The sequence below is a fragment of the Podarcis muralis genome, chromosome 4 (genome assembly GCF_964188315.1).
Source record: "Podarcis muralis chromosome 4, rPodMur119.hap1.1, whole genome shotgun sequence".
NCBI classification, from domain to species: Eukaryota; Metazoa; Chordata; class Lepidosauria; order Squamata; family Lacertidae; genus Podarcis; species Podarcis muralis.
Genome location: NC_135658.1, coordinates 67179112 through 67196436, shown reverse-complemented (window position 1 = coordinate 67196436; position 17325 = coordinate 67179112). Strand labels below are relative to the sequence as shown.

Sequence of the window (17325 nt, the reverse complement as noted above, 5' to 3'; positions counted from 1 at the left end):
TCCCCACAAACATATGATTACCCATGCTCTTGGAAATGCTAAGATGCTAAAAATTAAAAGGTGGGGAGGGCTCAGATACCAGTTCTTAAACTTACGAAGTTCTTATAATTATCATCTTAAAGGGAAATTGTTCTGGGAGAAGAGGAGCCGATGGCAGCCAGTCTCTTGACATAAGAGAAGAATGCAGCACTGCTTCCCATCTCTCCCTTAGCTACAGCTTGGTGGAATTTGCATTTCATATTAACATTCTGAATATCCTTATTGGTATTTCTGTATTGAATAGTTAAATGGGTGAAGGTGGATCCATGCTTAGGAGAGAAATTGAGGGAGGCACGAGGATGGATGATACAGTGAAAAGGAAAGAAAACTCTTCATCTTTTATGAACTGAAAGCAAGAGGAACAGCTGGAGGAGAAACAGAGATGTAGATGAACTAAATGTTGTACAGCTAATCTGCTCACGAGTAATCATGAGTAATTAAGAAGGGCTTTGAGAAATGAGTTTCTCGTTAAGTAGTTTGGGACAATGGAGCATCTCCTGTGTTTTATTAATTAGCCAAGCTGCTGATTAGAACCTTCACTTCTCATTTGAAAATAATTATAAAGTAGTAAACAACACTAGTAGGTGACCTTTGAAAACTCAAAGTATCCTTCTTCTAAAATAATTTTGGAAAGGACATGAGCACCTCTAAGCAGTTTTTCAGAACCATGTGGACATGTAAAAGGGAAACGGATCATTCCCTCAACACTCAATTTAGTCAACCATGACAGCTTCAGAAGAATAGTCATTTTGGTCCATAGAAGCAAAAGAACATAAGGAAACCAACATAAGGAATTTTGTGACCTGTTTTCATAGGCTCGCATGCATTATTTGTCTCCATCATGAACCTGGGGTATATGGGGTGTCGGGGGAGGAACACACCGCGCTCCTTCTCAGGTAGTTTGTCCAACTTTGGTCCCTACCCTGCACTCAGCTCTGACTTGTGGCTCCTGGAAGCTGTTAGCATGTGACAGCAGCCACACCCTGGAAACTGCTTCAACTGACCAGCTATGAGGGTAGAACTTCCCCTGCATGTGAAGACAGGCTCCAGGGGATTCGGCGGATGAGACCACTGGGTCAAGAAGGTTGTTTCTGCATGTGCTGCAGGGGAAAGTGAGGGGCAAATGGGGCTTGTCAACCTGGGAAGGTAGGCCATCTAGGAGAAGATAAGCTCTGATCCTAAATCTCTGTTGCCTTGCACCATGGGAGAAGCAAAGGCTAAGGAGCAAACCCTGCACAAATCTAGAGTAGAGTCCCTAATAATTATTATTAGGGCTGGGTGATGTCTTGTACACCTCCTTCCAGCAACTTCGTTGGCCAAGCTGGCACCAAACATATTGCTCTGCTTTCCTTTGGACCACAACAGTGAGGCTGGGGGGCGCGTTCTTGTCATCTTCAATCTGCACCTCCAGGCCCAAATAACAGCACAAAAGCAGGCATAGACATGCCCATAGTCAAGAAGCTTTAGGGTAGCCACAGATTATTTTCTTCTGTAAAAGGTGGCTTTGCGTGACACAATACTCTGATATTTTAGAATAATGATTGCAAGCTGCTTCACAGTCCTTTACAGTCCAATTTTATGCATGATTTAGATACATTGCTGGAGAGCTCTGCTGAAAAATTCAAAGAAGTGTGGACTTGGAAGAACATATTGTTTTGGAAAGTTGGGTAGATTCACTTTCAAATGTGAACTGTATTTAATTTCTCCCCTCTCCCTAATCCCTGAGCTGGTGGATACCTTCCCCCTCTCCACAGTGCTTTTTATCTGCCTGGATCTTCCCAGCTTTGGTGGCCTGATAGGTTTCTTGGCTTGCTTTTTCACTGCAGCCACTGTAGATTCATGATGACAGGTAGGTAAATGTCAGTTTACGCAGAAGAAATAAATTCAGCAGGTTATGTGTGAAACAGAGTTCACCAGGGAAACGAAAGCTTTGTTATATTTCTAATTACTAATGACAGAGGAGATTATACTGACATTTCTGGCATTTTAAAAAAAGAAATCATAAGACACAAAGGTGATTTAAAATCCTTGAAAGCCCCTCTGTTTTTACCACTTCTGTACAGCAACTTGCAAGTAATCAAACCCAGGGGTCACAGTTCATTTCCTTTCAAGCACACCTGTGTTGTTTTTCAGTACCTGCTGAAGACCTTCAACAAACCTTTTAAGTGGAGTTCCCCTCGTCTCCCCCCATCTATGTCTAGGATTTGAAATAGGTTTTACCTTTGAAATGGTCTTTATATATAAAATTGTTTTGTATATGTTTGGATTGCTGGTGTGTTATTGCTAAATCACTTTCAGATGTTTCCTAGGAAAGGATCCTTAAATGGAACAAAATAAACTAACAAATAAATAATTTGCCAGCAGGGTCAGATTCATCAATCCTTTGAATATGGAACTTGGGTGGTCTGGGGCCTCTCAGTTTGGCAGTGAAAACGTAGGCAGCCAAAAACAAGTAGTTTCTGGATGCTCATGGTACTCCTCAGATAGGATAATAAATAATAATAATAATAATAATAATAATAATAATAATAATAATAATAATAATAATAGATAAAAGTGTCCTTAAAAGGGGGGTGCAACAAGGATCCATATCCAGAAGTCCTGTGAAATTCTGAAGGTTTCAGTGGAAGATACAAAACAGCAACAGCAGGGACTGATGCCCATTTGGACTGGTAGGATGGAAGACAAGGAGGTCAACAGCAGGTGGAGCCATAGCTAATAACAGGCAGAGCCAGCTAACTCTAGTTTTGTCCCCATCTTCTTCCTTGCTGAGTTCTACAAGGGGAAACATGGAAGAGGAAGCTGCTACAGGCAGTGCCATTCTCTTGATGATCATAAGAAAGAAGTCATGCAGGTGGGGTTGACTGAGGGCAGAGTAAGGTTAGTGGACCAGCCTCCACTCAAATGGAAGGAAAGTGGTTGTGAAGGGGGATTGGGCCATTTAAGGTCTTAACAGCTTATAGGCATGGATGTGAGGCTAAAAAGAAGGGGGAAAGGGCTCTCTCTGAACTCTGTGGGGAGATTTTAGGTGAGAGGAAAAGGGGGGAAATGAAATCCTTCACCTTTTCCCATCTCCAGAGCCACACACACACACACACACACACAGAGAGAGAGAGAGAGAGAGAGAGAGAGAGAGAGAGAGAGAGAGAACATATAGCAATAAAACAATTAGCATGGTATAGCTCCCACAATTTCAGAAGGAAGGAAAGATGCCCTTGTTCTTTCCCTTTCCCATCCAAATGTCTTTAAAGTATGTGACATCTTTGGCAACCTCAGTGTCAAACAGAGTGATTTGAGAATCACAGCTTCCCTTTGATGACTTACTAAAGTGCCAGGAGTGAAGAGTAAATGGCAGCCATTAAATATCTTGCCATTTTTGTCCAAATATTGATGTCTTACGTAATTGGAAAGCAAATATGAATACATCACAGGCTCGTGGTTTATCGGAGCCCTAAAGTAAATGGTTGTTAAACCTTTTTCCTCAGTATTTTAATACATTTGGGGGGGGGTTTGCAGGGGCCGTATACACAAACACAAAACAACAATGGTTGACAACAAAGGAACAAAACATACAAAGTAAGACGTAAATATATTCATGAATATATTGAGTGTCATATCAGTAGCTGCAGGACCAGACTGCATGCCTGACAGTTCATGTTGTTGTTGTTGTTGTTGTTGTTGTTGTTGTTGTTTTGTGTTGTTTTGAAACTGTTGCTCTGGTTTGGATATTGAAAGAAAACTGATGTGTTTGCTGTAGCTTGAGTACCTAAGGAGAACAGACAGAGGTTTTTCAGAGGATATAAGATGTTCCAGGAAATTTCACATGACTGGATCACAGCAGCCCTGTGATCTCACCTCACAATACAGCATCCGGTATATATAAAATATGATCCTAAAAGTCAGGAATCTTCAAGAGCTGCATTTGATCCCTCAGACAGAAGCAGAAATTGCATGCTCTCCCTGTATGCTTAGAAGCACCTCAGGGTGCTCAAGAGACCCCTTTGATCAGGATTTCTAGAAAAAGAGGTGCCATAAATCACCCTTGTTCTCTTAGAATGGCAATGGCGCCCACCTGAGAGGTGCTGAAACTGAGTTCAGCTGAGTTCCAGCTGGAAAACGCCCCCTGCTTTTTCACCCTGAGGGCCACAATCCCAAAAGGGCAGCCTGCTGAGAGCTGCAGGCCAATGATGGACAGAGTGAGAGGCAAAACTATACCTCTGTAAGATATCCCAGCCAAACAAAAACCAAAGGTTTCCATACACACAGAGGCAGGTGGGCCAGAGTTTACTCACTTGGGGCCTGATGGCTGGACAGAGAGTTCTGGATGAGCACACTCAGGTCTTGAGCCTGAGGTTCCCCAATCTTTATTTAGTCTTCCCAATCATTGCAGATAAGGGCACATATTGTTAACATTTACTGAAAGCAATAGAAGGCAGTATATGCAAGTCATTTAATTCTTCTGTTGTATTCAGTGAGCTAACAGTTTCTACCTACAAGTGCAAGCAGAACAGAGAAGTTGTTGGGTTTCTTCCAAATCACCTCAAAATTTCTTCACAAAACACTGCCGCATTATTCTTGACAAATACTTCGCCTTTTCAGAATCCACCAAATATGAGGCTAGCTTATTTTGAGTACAAACGTCTTTTGGATGACTCAAGCTTCCAAAAGAAGGTATTTCTGAAGTGTGCAGAAAATGCTTTAGATATGCATGCAGTTGCTAAGGCAATAGGAGGGTCAGGTGTTTGCAGGTAGCTGCTCATGGGCTTCAAGGCTTTGTTTAAACTTAATCTTGGCCAAGTTTCAAAGCTATGCAGCGCTGAGATGCATGACCAGCATCAACAGGCAGCATAGTCAGGCACCAGCTGGGGCTCCACTGCTAAGCAGAAGCCTTTGAAACAAAGGCTGGTGCTTCTCCTCTTTCCCAGGCATTCCCTCTCCATCCTCCTTTCTTCCTTTGACTTGCCAGAGTTGACAGGGTGGGTCTGAGTCTGTCACCCAGAAGTGGTCCTTGACACAGCCCTGGTGAGGCCCCCTTGCTCTCCAGCTTCCACCACAGTGGGCTGCTGGTGTTTCTCAAGAGGAGAGGGGTGAGGGGAAGGGAACTCAGAACTGTGTGGAGCAGCAAGAGCATGAGATTGGCTTTGCCATGATGCCCAGGGCTGAGCTCCCCATGCTTCACCCCTGCTGTCTCCCTATCAATGAGCACCAGTTAGAAACCAGGCTTCCTGTATTTCTGCTCCAGCTTTCTGGAATTCCAATTGGTACCCAACTATATCCAAACAAATACAACAAATAAATGAATAAATCTCATTGAACATGAATAAATTTCAGGAACATGAAATTTGATTGTGACATCTTAAGAGGTGTCTAGATGTATAGAGAAGAGACTGTCTTGCCAGAGTGGTGCATGCTCTAGTTATCTCCTGCTTGGACTACTGCAACACACTCTACGTGGGGCTACCTTTGAAGGTGACCTGGAAACTGCAATTAATCCAGAATGCGGCAGCTAGACTGGTGACTGGGAGTGGCCGCCGAGACCACATAATACCGGTCCTGAGAGATCTGCATTGGCTCCCAGTACGTTTCCGAGCACAATTCAAAGTGTTGGTGCTGACTTTAAAGCCCTAAACGGCCTCAGTCCTGTATACCTGAAGGAGCGTCTCCACCCCCATCGTCAGCCCGGACACTGAGATCCAGCACCGAGGGCCTTCTGGCGGTTCCCTCATTGCGAGAAGTGAGGTTACAGGGAACCAGACAGAGGGCCTTCTCGGTAGTGGCGCCCACTCTGTGAACGCCCTCCCTTCAGATGTGAAGGAAATAAGTAGCTATCTTATCTTTAAAAGACATCTGAAGGCAGCCCTGTTTAGGGAAGTTTTTAATATTTAATGCTGTATTGTTTTTAACACTTGATTGGAAGCCGCCCAGAGTGGCTGGGGAAACTCAGCCAGATGGGCGGGGTATAAATAATAAATTATTATTGTTGTTGTTAAAGAGACAAACAACTTTCCAGGGAGGTTTTTTGTGTGTATTTTTCTTACTTTTCTTTGGTAGGTCTCCTTCTTGACAATGGGAGAGAGACTCTCAGATCTTAAGAAGGTGGGGTGTCACATGAATACATAATGTACATAGAGTCTGTAAGCTACCGATCTGAATGTTTCACAAATTTGAGGGTGTGGTAGATAAGATATCCAAAACCATGTATTGATTTACAAGATAAACCCTAGATTTCTAAGGCTTCGGTGGAAATTTTATTGCAAACTCATCCTAGCAATAAGCTGCACAACAGTGAGGGAAGAGGGGAATGTGTTGCTGCCCAAGACCAAGCAAATTCAGTATCACATTTTTCTTCAATGATATTTGTATGTGCATTGTGAATGCCTGTCATATATGATATCTCTGCCTATATGACACCCATCACTTTAAATCTGCATTCTGAGAGGGAGCATTAGATGCGTTTGACCAAAAGAACTGCTGCATTTGAACTTGCTATTCTCATAGCAAAATCAGACCAATTTAAGAGGTGGAGAATTCATTGCATGTCACTTTCTGCCAATCATCAAGTATTGTTGTTGTTTAGTCGTTTAGTCGTGTCCGACTCTTCGTGACCCCATGGACCAGAGCACGCCAGGCACCTCTGTCCTCCACTACCTCCCGCAGTTTGGTCAGACTCATGCTGGTAACCTCGAAAACACTATCCAACCATCTCGTCCTCTGTCGCCCCCTTCTCCTTGTGCCCTCCATCTTTCCCAGCATCAGGGTCTTCTCCAGGGAGTCTTCTCTTCTCATGAGGTGGCCAAAGTACTGGAGCCTCAGCTTCACGATCTGTCCTTCCAGTGAGCACTCAGGGCTGATTTCCTTAAGAATGGATGCGTTTGATCTTCTTGCAGTCCATGGGACTCTCAAGAGTCTTCTCCAGCACCATAATTCAAAAGCATCAATTCTTCGGCGATCAGCCTTCTTTATGGTCCAGCTCTCACTTCCATACATCACTACTGGGAAAACCATGGCTTTAACTATACGGACCTTTGTTGGCAAGGTGATGTCTCTACTTCTCAAGATGCTGTCTATGCCTGTCATTGCCCTTCTCCCAAGAAGCAGGCGTCTTTTAATTTCGTGGCTGCTGTCACCATCTGCAGTGATCATGGAGCCCAAGAAAGTAAAATCTCTCACTGCCTCCATTTCTTCCCCTTCTATTTGCCAGGAGGTGATGGGACCAGTGGCCATGATCTTCGTTTTTTTGATGTTGAGCTTCAGACCATATTTTGCGCTCTCCTCTTTCACCCTCATCAAAAGGTTCTTTAATTATCATCAAGTATATTTGCCCTTATTTTCTCATTCTGCCAACCCACGTTTCTAAATTGCAAGTTTATGCTGAGATTTATCTCTTTTAACATTAGCTTCCTTCAGTCCCATGGTAGCACTTTGACTTTTTTGAAACAAGAAAAGAGAAACAAGATAGTAATAGCTTGAGGCAATATTTCACAGCCAATAGTTGAACTAGCTGGTTATGAAGGCATTTGTCGTCTAGCAATGGTCTGTGCTGCTAATTTGGAATTAGCACAACTTTTATATAATTTCCAAATGAGTTACAATTTATCCACAGTAGCAGGTGGCAGAGTGGTGGTGCTCACCTGACCTATGGCAACCAAGTTACAGCTGGCAGCTGGTTGGCGCTGTGCAAACACACCAGCAAGAGCACCAATGGTGCTCCTGCTGTTTTCACAGAACTCACCGTCCTGCTGCCTTGCCCTTCCAGCTCTACCTCCCAGTAAGCAGCAGTGATCTATCTGCCAGGAGGTCAGTTAAGTGATGATGCCCCACAACTCTCATTCTATTCCATTCGGCACACACAAACTGCATTCAGTGAGTTCCACTCAAAACAAGGTGGTGACACTGTTAGCAAACAAATTTCCAATTGCAAGAGTGAAGGACAGCTCTTGGAACTCTGAAAGCTAACATTCAGGCCAAGTTACACAGCTGTTGTGTGCATGGCTAGCCACTCTTTTACTAAAGTCCCTCTTGAGCATGGTGGTCATTTGTTGCTAGCATGAGCAAAGTAGTTACATGAGGTGTGGTGGTGCACACAAAACCGAATGCACTGAGTTTTAGCAGACTGCAAAGCCACAGATTTTGCCTTTGCATCGGCATATTTAAACTCAGAGTTCTATGTTCTCCATCACTCCCCATGCAGCCACTTCAGTTCATCAAAGCCATGCCTTCCTGTCACTGAGAGCAAGTAACTACCAAGCCCAGGAGGGGCAGATCTCAGGGACCAAAGCCCAGATAATTCTTCACAGTGATTGCATCTTGGTGTTTGATTGTTCAGTTCACTTTAAACAAGCCTGCAGAGGCATGCCAGGCTGCAGTTATGAGGAATGGGTTGTATGACAGGTTCATTGCTCTCTGTGGGCTTAATAAAAAGTGACCATCTATCCTCATAGTTACTGTTTGAACTGCCCATCCTCACCTCCTGCAGAAGCTTGTCAAACAAAAATATCACTGTGCAGGCATGGCCACAATCCATATAACATAACCATAATCATAACACTGGGTACCATATGTTATAAATCTAGAGCAGCATTCTGTTTCACATAGGCACATAAAACTTTTATTGGGCCTCATGATTTTCCACACAGACATTACAACATTTTAGGATTTTGTTCAAGTGGAGCTGCTTTTTCTGCCCCTCCCCCCGGTTCTTTTGTAGTCATTAGCAAAATAAACACTTGTGATAATGTGTGTGTGTGTGTGTGTGTGTGTGTGTGTGTGTGTGCGCGCACACACACACACACACACATGTATACATATATGTATACACACATTCTCCAGCTTTATTCTATATAAAAAATACATTCTATAAAAAGATGAAGGACTCCAAAGGCCAAAGGAGAAAAGAATTATTAATTTGTCATGTGATTGGACCGAGTTAAAGTCTATCATCTGGTAAGCAGCAAGTGGTCTGGGTCATCCCATGATGGTGAAATGGGTTCAAACTGTGGTACATCCCAACTCTGAGATGTTGCAGCCAACCAACTAGCACGATCAATAAACTACTTTATTCCAAGTAAAGGGACGGTCAGTCAGAAAAGTTGCAACTCCCAGATTGTGCATTAAGTTCTCTATGGGAGTGCAGGAAAGCAGAAGAATATTGTATTAGAGGAGCATACCCTATTTCTGTTGTCTTAACATTTCATAAAGGAGCTGGGAAGGCACCTGGGAAGCCAAGCCATAAATAAAGCTTGATGGGTGCACTGTAACTAACAATTTTTCTTGACAGCAAGCAACCGAGAGAAATCCATCATAGTGAGATAAGTGCACGCACTTATTTTCACAAGGTGCAACATGAAAGGGAATCTAATAAAACTGGGCTGGCTTAAAAACAAGTCCCTGTACACCTGCATTTACAAGCCCAACTTTTTTAAAAAATAAAATAAATACCAGGAGTCCAAGAAGGAATTGTGGGAGGTGAGAGGTGTCTTTTCACAACATTGTTCATATGTTTCAGTGAAAGGGATATTTAAAGGAGAGAAAGGATTAATAACTCTTTATACTGCTTTGGTAGCTGTGCACAAACCATACCACCCAAATACATTTCGCTGTGAGACTTGGACTGTTTCACTCACCTTTGGCAGACTTGCTCTGCAGATGTTCAAGAACATTACATAGGTCTTGCAGAGACACAGTGTAGCTCTGGAAAGTATTCTACAGAAGAGATTCGAGCCCATGCCAGGAAATTTAGGGCTGCACAATTAAAGTGAATCAAAGCACCCTAGTGCAACAAATCCACATTTTGAATGGACTTTTTGTGGTTAGGAAATCGACGTGGGAAAGAGCTGAGAAGTGTGGAATGAACAAATGCTTAACAGGATGATGTAGAAATACCTCACGAGCAAATCAGGTTGAATGCTCATTGTTGTATAACCATCTCATAAACAAATCAGAACAAATGCTCAATAGTCAAACCACAATGTAAGCTTTGTGCAAGCAAATCAATGCAAATACTGTATAAGCAGCTCATCTGGAAGAGCCTTTGGTACCTGTACACAAAACATGCCATCCCAATATCTTTCACTGTTTGACTTGCAGTGCCTACAAACTTTCACTGTTTGCAGGAAGGATTCAACGGTAAACTAGAACGTTATATTTGCACATTTACAGTGGATTAAAAGGCTGTATCATGCTAGCAAAGGGATGGAAGGTTCTCTCCAGTTCCCAATCTTAAATCTGGGGTTCATTCCAACTTTCTTTCGTATGGCTTTTCAGCTCGGTGTCTGAGCAGGTGTGTGTGTTTGTCACGGCACTTTCCATGGGAAAATCCAAGTTTTTCTACTCCATCAGTTCAAATGGCATTTGCTGTTTTCGTGGATTCAGTGGTAAAATGCACTGGGCCAAAAAACAAACAAACAAAAATAATGCTTCGGCAAGAAGCTTTAGAGCACTGACTTGTGCCTGGAAAGCACACTGTAAAAGGAAGTCTGGATGAGCCCTTAGCTCTTCAGACTTCTGCAGCAATGTGGCATTTTTCTTTCTTTCTTTTTTAATGCTCATGAAAATTCACTAGCATTTTAATGTGAATTTTGCCCAATAAACACATTTTGTATGCAGTGGCTGGAGCTGATGTGAGTTGTAGTTCAAATCATCTGGAGGGAAGAAGGTTGGAAACAGCTGAGCTAGATGAACAAGTCCAAAAGAATTCCCAAAAAGCTGATGGTGGCCCGTGTGGAAAAAAAACTGTAATAGTCAACCCAACCAAAGAAGAATGGCAAATTAAGTTGACAGAATATGTACAACTTGCAGACTTAACATATAGAGTAAGAGAACAGGAAGAGCATACATTTAAAGAAGTTTGGAAAATGTTTGTGGAATATATGGGAAATAATTGTGTACAGCTGAAAACGTTGGCAGCATTAAGATTCAACAGTGTAAATAAGTTTTGATGGATGCAATAATGGAATACTGATTGGTATAGTTTTTGTAAAATATGCAGGGATTTATGATATGTAAAATGAACCATGGAAAGAGAAGAAGGGAAGTCACTGATATCTTAAGGATGTAAAATGAGTATTTTAAATTGTAAAACAGAAAACGTAATTAAAATTATATATTAAAAAACCCTATAATAGGCAAAAGTGTAAGCTACACAATTCATTTAACATTTGATAGCTTTGATATTAAGTGGAGAGCACTTTTGATTTAATTGATTTCAACATTTTGTTTAAAATGGTAATGTGAGTAGCTTTGTTGCAAAATTAAAGGTATAGTTTATTTTATTCAGCATTGCAAAACATAAGCAAAATGAACAAAGACATGCAGTATTTAGCAGCTGGAAATGTAAACGTTTGAATTGTCCAGTTAAGTGTTCTACATGTGGGTGGGTGCATGCACACAACTGCGTATGCAAACACAAACAGCTCCGTATTTCTTTTGCCTTTGAAAACACTGGTGAAGTTCAGAATGACTCCAGCTATGCAGGTGACTGCAGTACATTAAGAAAATACATTTTCCACACTGTAGTTTCTATAGCAGTCGCAACTAAGTGAACCATTAAAAGTGATCCAGTTCACTGAACCAAATAAGAAGAACCTAAAATTAGAAAAAGTAAGCCTGAAGCTATTGGCTTAAAAAAAAATTACTCTTGATCTTTGCTGTTGATGATTAGCCAAAAAATTATTTAAAAAACCTCCTCCTGAATTCTTTTCTATCATTTGAAGCTTCTTTCAAAGCACACAGATTTCTATGACTTTCTTCAAGGCATAATTATGAAAGGAAGTATATTTGTTTATTTCTTATGACTGATAGTCTCTCCACATTAGCAATGAATAAATTAAGTCCATTGGTTAGTGACAATTGCCTTGCCGACACTGAAAACAACATCAGATTAAATGATGGAATGTGAGCAAATGAGGTATCTCCTCTTATTATGATCACTACCGATCAAGCCTCTTCTCATGTAGCTTGAAAAGGTCCTTGTCATTCTAGGTTTGGGTAGCTGAAATAGCCTCATTCTGAAAAGGAAAAAGATGGTCTTTCTTCCTCAAACCATGATTAGAGCTAGAAGAATTATGTGCAAACCCCACCTCAAGTCCTGTTTCCTTCACAGAAGTGAATGTGGAAGCTCTTTAGCAGGCTTCTTCAAACACGGCCCTCCAGATGTTTTTGGCCTACAACTCCCATGATCCCTTGCTAGCAGGACCTGTGATCAGGGATGATGGAAACTGTAGTCTCAAACCATCTGTAGGGCCGAGTTTGAGGAAGCCTGCTCTTTAGTATCTTCTGAGTGCAAATATTGGGGTACATTTTTAATAACAACAATAATAATTTTATTATTTGTACCCTGCCCATCTGACTGAGTTTCCCCAACTACTCTGGATGGCTTCCAGCATATATAAAAACATAATAAATAATTAAACATTAAAAACTTCCCCGAATGGCCCTTGCATGCTTGTTAGCCCCATACGTAAAATGAGACAGATTTAGGAAACAAGATGTAAAGTAGTGGTTTGAAGGGATCCGTATGTGTGTTTGTATTAGGCGAAATGTATGACTATAGATTGTGGCACTGTTGAGTGTTGGCTTCACTTCTATGCTACAAATTCCTTGACTCTTTTCTTTTTATGCGGATCATACCTGATATGATGACAAGGTGCTTTAACCAAAATAATAATAGTAATCCTAGCAATAAGCAACCCTGAATTCAATTTATTTCATTATTTTACAACTATGTTTGGTCAGCATGCAGTGCCCCTGTAGTCTAGTGCTCTAAAGACCGTCTCTGTGAATAATTTCTTCCCCCCTCCGAAAGAGTTTTACATAGCCCAAATTGCAGTTTTCTTCACAAATTACACTTGAGCAAATAAGAGCACTTTTCAGTCCTTCGCCACTGGCAGACTCAAGGTAACAAGTCTGGCCTCTTTCCAAGGTAGAAGAGACCTTGATGACATTGGAGATGGAATGGGGACATTCCATTGTTCGGGGGGGTGGGGTGGACATGTTACACAGAAGCTTTTTTTTTTAGAAAAGGCAGAAGGCAAAAATAGATCATATATTATTTGTGTCATTTAATACATTTGAGTGATTTAATATTTTGCAGATGTCAGGGCAGGTAAAAATGCTCCAGGTATCCTTGATCAAGAGCAACTGTAAGCGCATTTCCTGACGTATATCTCTCATAGTCATCAAAAACAAAATAATTCAGCCTCCGCATGAGATATTTGGTTTGGGTTAAGAAAAAATGGCTTTGAATTGATTAATGACCATTTGACTGCATGGCAAACTATTGATTTTTTTAAAATTAATTTGTTTGTCACAGTATCCAATCCTTTCTCTAAAAGTGAGTGCCTAGATTGCTAGGGAAGAGTGACAAACGACGGAGGAGAAAATGGCTAGAGAAATCTATATCTTCCATAAGGTAAAGGTAAAGGTACCCCTGCCCGTACGGGCCAGTCTTGACAGACTCTAGGGTTGTGCGCTCATCTCACTCTATAGGCCGGGAGCCAGCGCTGTCCGGAGATACTTCTGTGTCACGTGGCCAGCGTGACATCGCTGCTCTGGCGAGCCAGAGCCGCACATGGAAATGCCGTTTACCTTCCCGCTAGTAAGCGGTCCCTATTTATCTACTTGCACCCGAAGGTGCTTTCAAACTGCTAGGTTGGCAGGCGCTGGGACCGAACGACGGGAGCACACCCCGCCGCGGGGATTCAATCCGCCGACCATGCGATCGGCAAGTCCTAGGCGCTGAGGCTTTAACCCACAGCGCCACCCGCGTCCCTATATCTTCCATAGCTTGCAAGAAAAGCTATGCTTTACATCATGGGTAGGCAAACTAAGGCATGTTTTTACATAAGTAGAATGTGCCCTTTTATTTAAAATGCATCTCTGGGTTATTTGTGGGGTCTGCCTGGTGTTTTTACATGAGTAGAATGTGTGCTTTCATTTAATATGCATCTCTCGGTTATTTGTGGGGCATAGGAATCGTTCTCCCCTCCCCCCAATATATATATATATATATATATATATATAGTCCGGCCCCTCACAAGGTCTGTGGGAAAGTGGACTGGCCCCCTGCTGAAAAAGTTTGCTGGTCCCTGCTTTAGACCACCTACACCTGGGGAAAGTGTTATTCCATTGGGATAACAAAGGCTGTGTACACACCATACTTTTAAAGCACATGGATCTCCTCCAAAGAATCATGGGGACTGTACTGTACTTTTTAATGGGTGCTGGGGACAGTCATGTGTTTAAACATATAGTGTGCATGCAGCCAATGCCAGATTTTCTGAGCTCTAGGGGTGGGGTGGGGGGAAGCTGAGGGAAAAGTTGAAAGGGGGGACATTTTGTTCATACAGATGTGCCAGGAACAATGAGTGAGCAAAGCATGGCTATTCCACAATAATGAATCATCCAGTGACCTCTCATTGCATGGTTTTATGTGGACTACAGTTCAAGTTAGGCAATCGAGAAACCTTTGGGATTCCCTAATTTAGTCAATTAAACCAGATCTAGTCCACTTCTTTTGGTCAGTGTGGCAAGATCTCTCCCCCCTCCATGTTGTCTAGGTCAGCATAAGGGTAGAGTGAAGAAAAGCACCTTTCCTTGTTCCTTCTCAGTACAGGAAGTCCTCAGGCAGTCTTATATGGACTCCTATTTCCTGTGGCTTTCTTATTGAGCACTTCATGGTATTCAGAGAGTACTGACAGTATCATGCTGACTCTTATCCTGGCCCCGTGTACCTGAGTAGAATCTCAATGCTTCCATACGGTGCAATTAGGAACTGGACTTCATCAGAGAGCAAAGGATTAAGCACTCTTTGCCTCTCCCTGATCTGGATCAGGCACCCCTGTGCCTGCATGTTGTTTATTCTAAAATAAGAATTCATATAATTATTAATGGCATCTAGTTTGGCCCACAAAGTGTTGTGTGACAAGCTAGTGAGCCACCAACAAGCACGGGCCAAAAGATCCCTTAGAAGCTAATGGTCAATATTGAGAATTGCATTCCATAACAGATGAAGCAGACAATATATATCTTGCTGACACTCGTGGGAGGTTTGCTGATTGTTGCTATGGTTGCAGGATTTTATACCTATGATTCTGTTTTTTATTTATTGCAATGCACTGAGAATAATGCTATGTTTTCTTTCCACATAAATCTGTATGTGATTCTGCTTTGGGGCAGAATATCACTCTGGGGAGCTGATTCAGTTAGAAGAAATGGGCACATGGGGGTATAGAATCATAGAAACATAGAATTGTAGAGTTGGAAGGGATCCTGAGAGTCATCTAGCCCAACCCCCTGCAATGCAGGAATTTCAACTATATCATACATGACAGATGGCCATCTAGCCTCTGCTTAAAAACCTCCAAGGAAAGAGAGTCTACTACCTCTTGTGGGAGTCTGTTCCATTCTCAAACAGCTCTTACTGTCACAAAGTTCTTCCTGATGTTTAGTTGGGATCTTTTTTCTTGTTAGTTGAATCCATTGGTTCGGGTTTTAACCTCCAGAGCAGGAGAAACCAAGCTTGCTCCATCCTCCATGTGGCAGCCCTTTAGCTATTTGAAGATGGCTATCGTATCTCCCCTCAGTCTCTTCTTCTCCATGCTAAACATAAGCAACTTCCTCAACTATTCATCATAAGACTTGGTTTCCAGACCCTTGGTTGCCCTCCTCTGCCCATGTTCTAGTTTGTCAATATCCTTCTTAAACTGTGGTGCCCAGAACTGGACACAGTACTCCACGTGTGGTCTGACCAAGGCAGAAAAGAGGGTGACTATTTTCTTTCAAGATGTCCAAGGGATGTTTGTTCTTTCTTTCATTCTGCAAATAACCTCTCTGGTGGCCTGCACTCTGCAGCCTTCTGGAGTGCCCACACTAATAGGAAAGCCCAGCCAAGCATGTTGTGGGGCTCCCAGAAAGTGAAGGTTGCAGAAGACCCTGAGATCGTTGTACAGTGAAAGGGGGCACTCACTCAATCCTAAACACCCCTCACCTCCCTCATAATTAAGGAACAATTTTTTAAAATGCTAAAACAAAATTATAAAATAAGTTCTCTAGAATCCTGAGAAAGAGACCAGGGGGGCAGCCTTTTCCTTATGAGCAATGATTCTCTAGAACTGCGAGGGCAAAATTCAGCACAGCACAAAATATTACAGTGTCAAAATAATCCAGCTAGCGCAGCATCTGGAAGTTTAAGTGACAGGATGGCTAAGTGCCCTCCTGCCCTCAGTGCCTTTATTAACTCTAGGGAAGGATTTTTTTTCCGTCAGAAATGCGGATCCTTGAGGCTTCACATCCAGCAATAAGGTGACTCAGAACAACTTCCAGGTGTTCATACATTCCTTATAAGGTGGGTGGTTTTATGGGATGGAGGGCAGGGGAGCAGGGAATAGGAAGACATGCTATGAAGGCGTTGCAAATATATATTTAGAAGAGCTCACAACAAATGCCAAGTACAGCTGCACTGGAGACCAAATCACATCATGCGTTTAAAACTGGAGTGGCTTCGTAACATTTTGCTCACTTACAATTAGGCAGTAACTTGTTTGAGATGGTGCTGAATGAATGAAAAAAACAGAGGAAGAGGAGTGGGATGAAACTCAGGAGGTTGTTGCTGCTTATTATGAATGTGTTCTGAAACCAAGATGAAGGGCAGCCCATTTCTTGCTATCTCTGTCCTCAGGTCCTGATAGTCCTTTTTCCTAAACCCTAATGGAGGACGTGAAACCTTTCTGGGTGCTGTTGGTCCCTCCCCCTTGTCTGTTTGTGTTCTGCTGCCATTTCTTTGTGAAAGTCTTATCATATAGTGACAGTGTCCGTTGCTGCCTTTAAACCTCCTGACTCCACTTATACACGTCTTACTGCGTTTTCATATGTAAATAAGGCCCACTGCCTTCATTATGACTTACTCTCCAGCAGTAGCATCTGGGACTGAGGGTTGTGAGAAGTAACCTGCTCAACCCTACCTCACTAGCTGCCACTGTTCCCTAGTTAGTGTGCACAGCATTGTGGCTGTATAGTTATTCTAGATACTATGCCGAATGTAGTGGTGGACAGATAATAAAGTTCTCAACTTCAGTCTGCTGCAAAGGTGGTGATATTTCTGAATATATAAAACACATACTCCTTCTTCATTTGGGGAGTTTCTTTTGGCGTTTCTGTCAGGACTCACTTGTTTTCATGTTCCTCAAGAGTATTGAAAAGTGCTTTCTAATTTCGGTGGATTTCCTGCAAAAATTGTAAACACACACCTGTCCGATCTTTGCTGTTCTTCTCAGCACTGTTTCTCTTCGT

At 42.3% G+C, this 17325-nt stretch overlaps 1 protein-coding gene across 11 annotated transcripts in view; it reads left to right on the top strand.

Moving 5' to 3' along the window:
* Positions 1-17325, top strand: part of GLRA2 (glycine receptor alpha 2) — a 115460-nt gene that overhangs the window by 75960 nt on the left and 22175 nt on the right. The gene's annotated exons all lie outside the window — the stretch shown is intronic.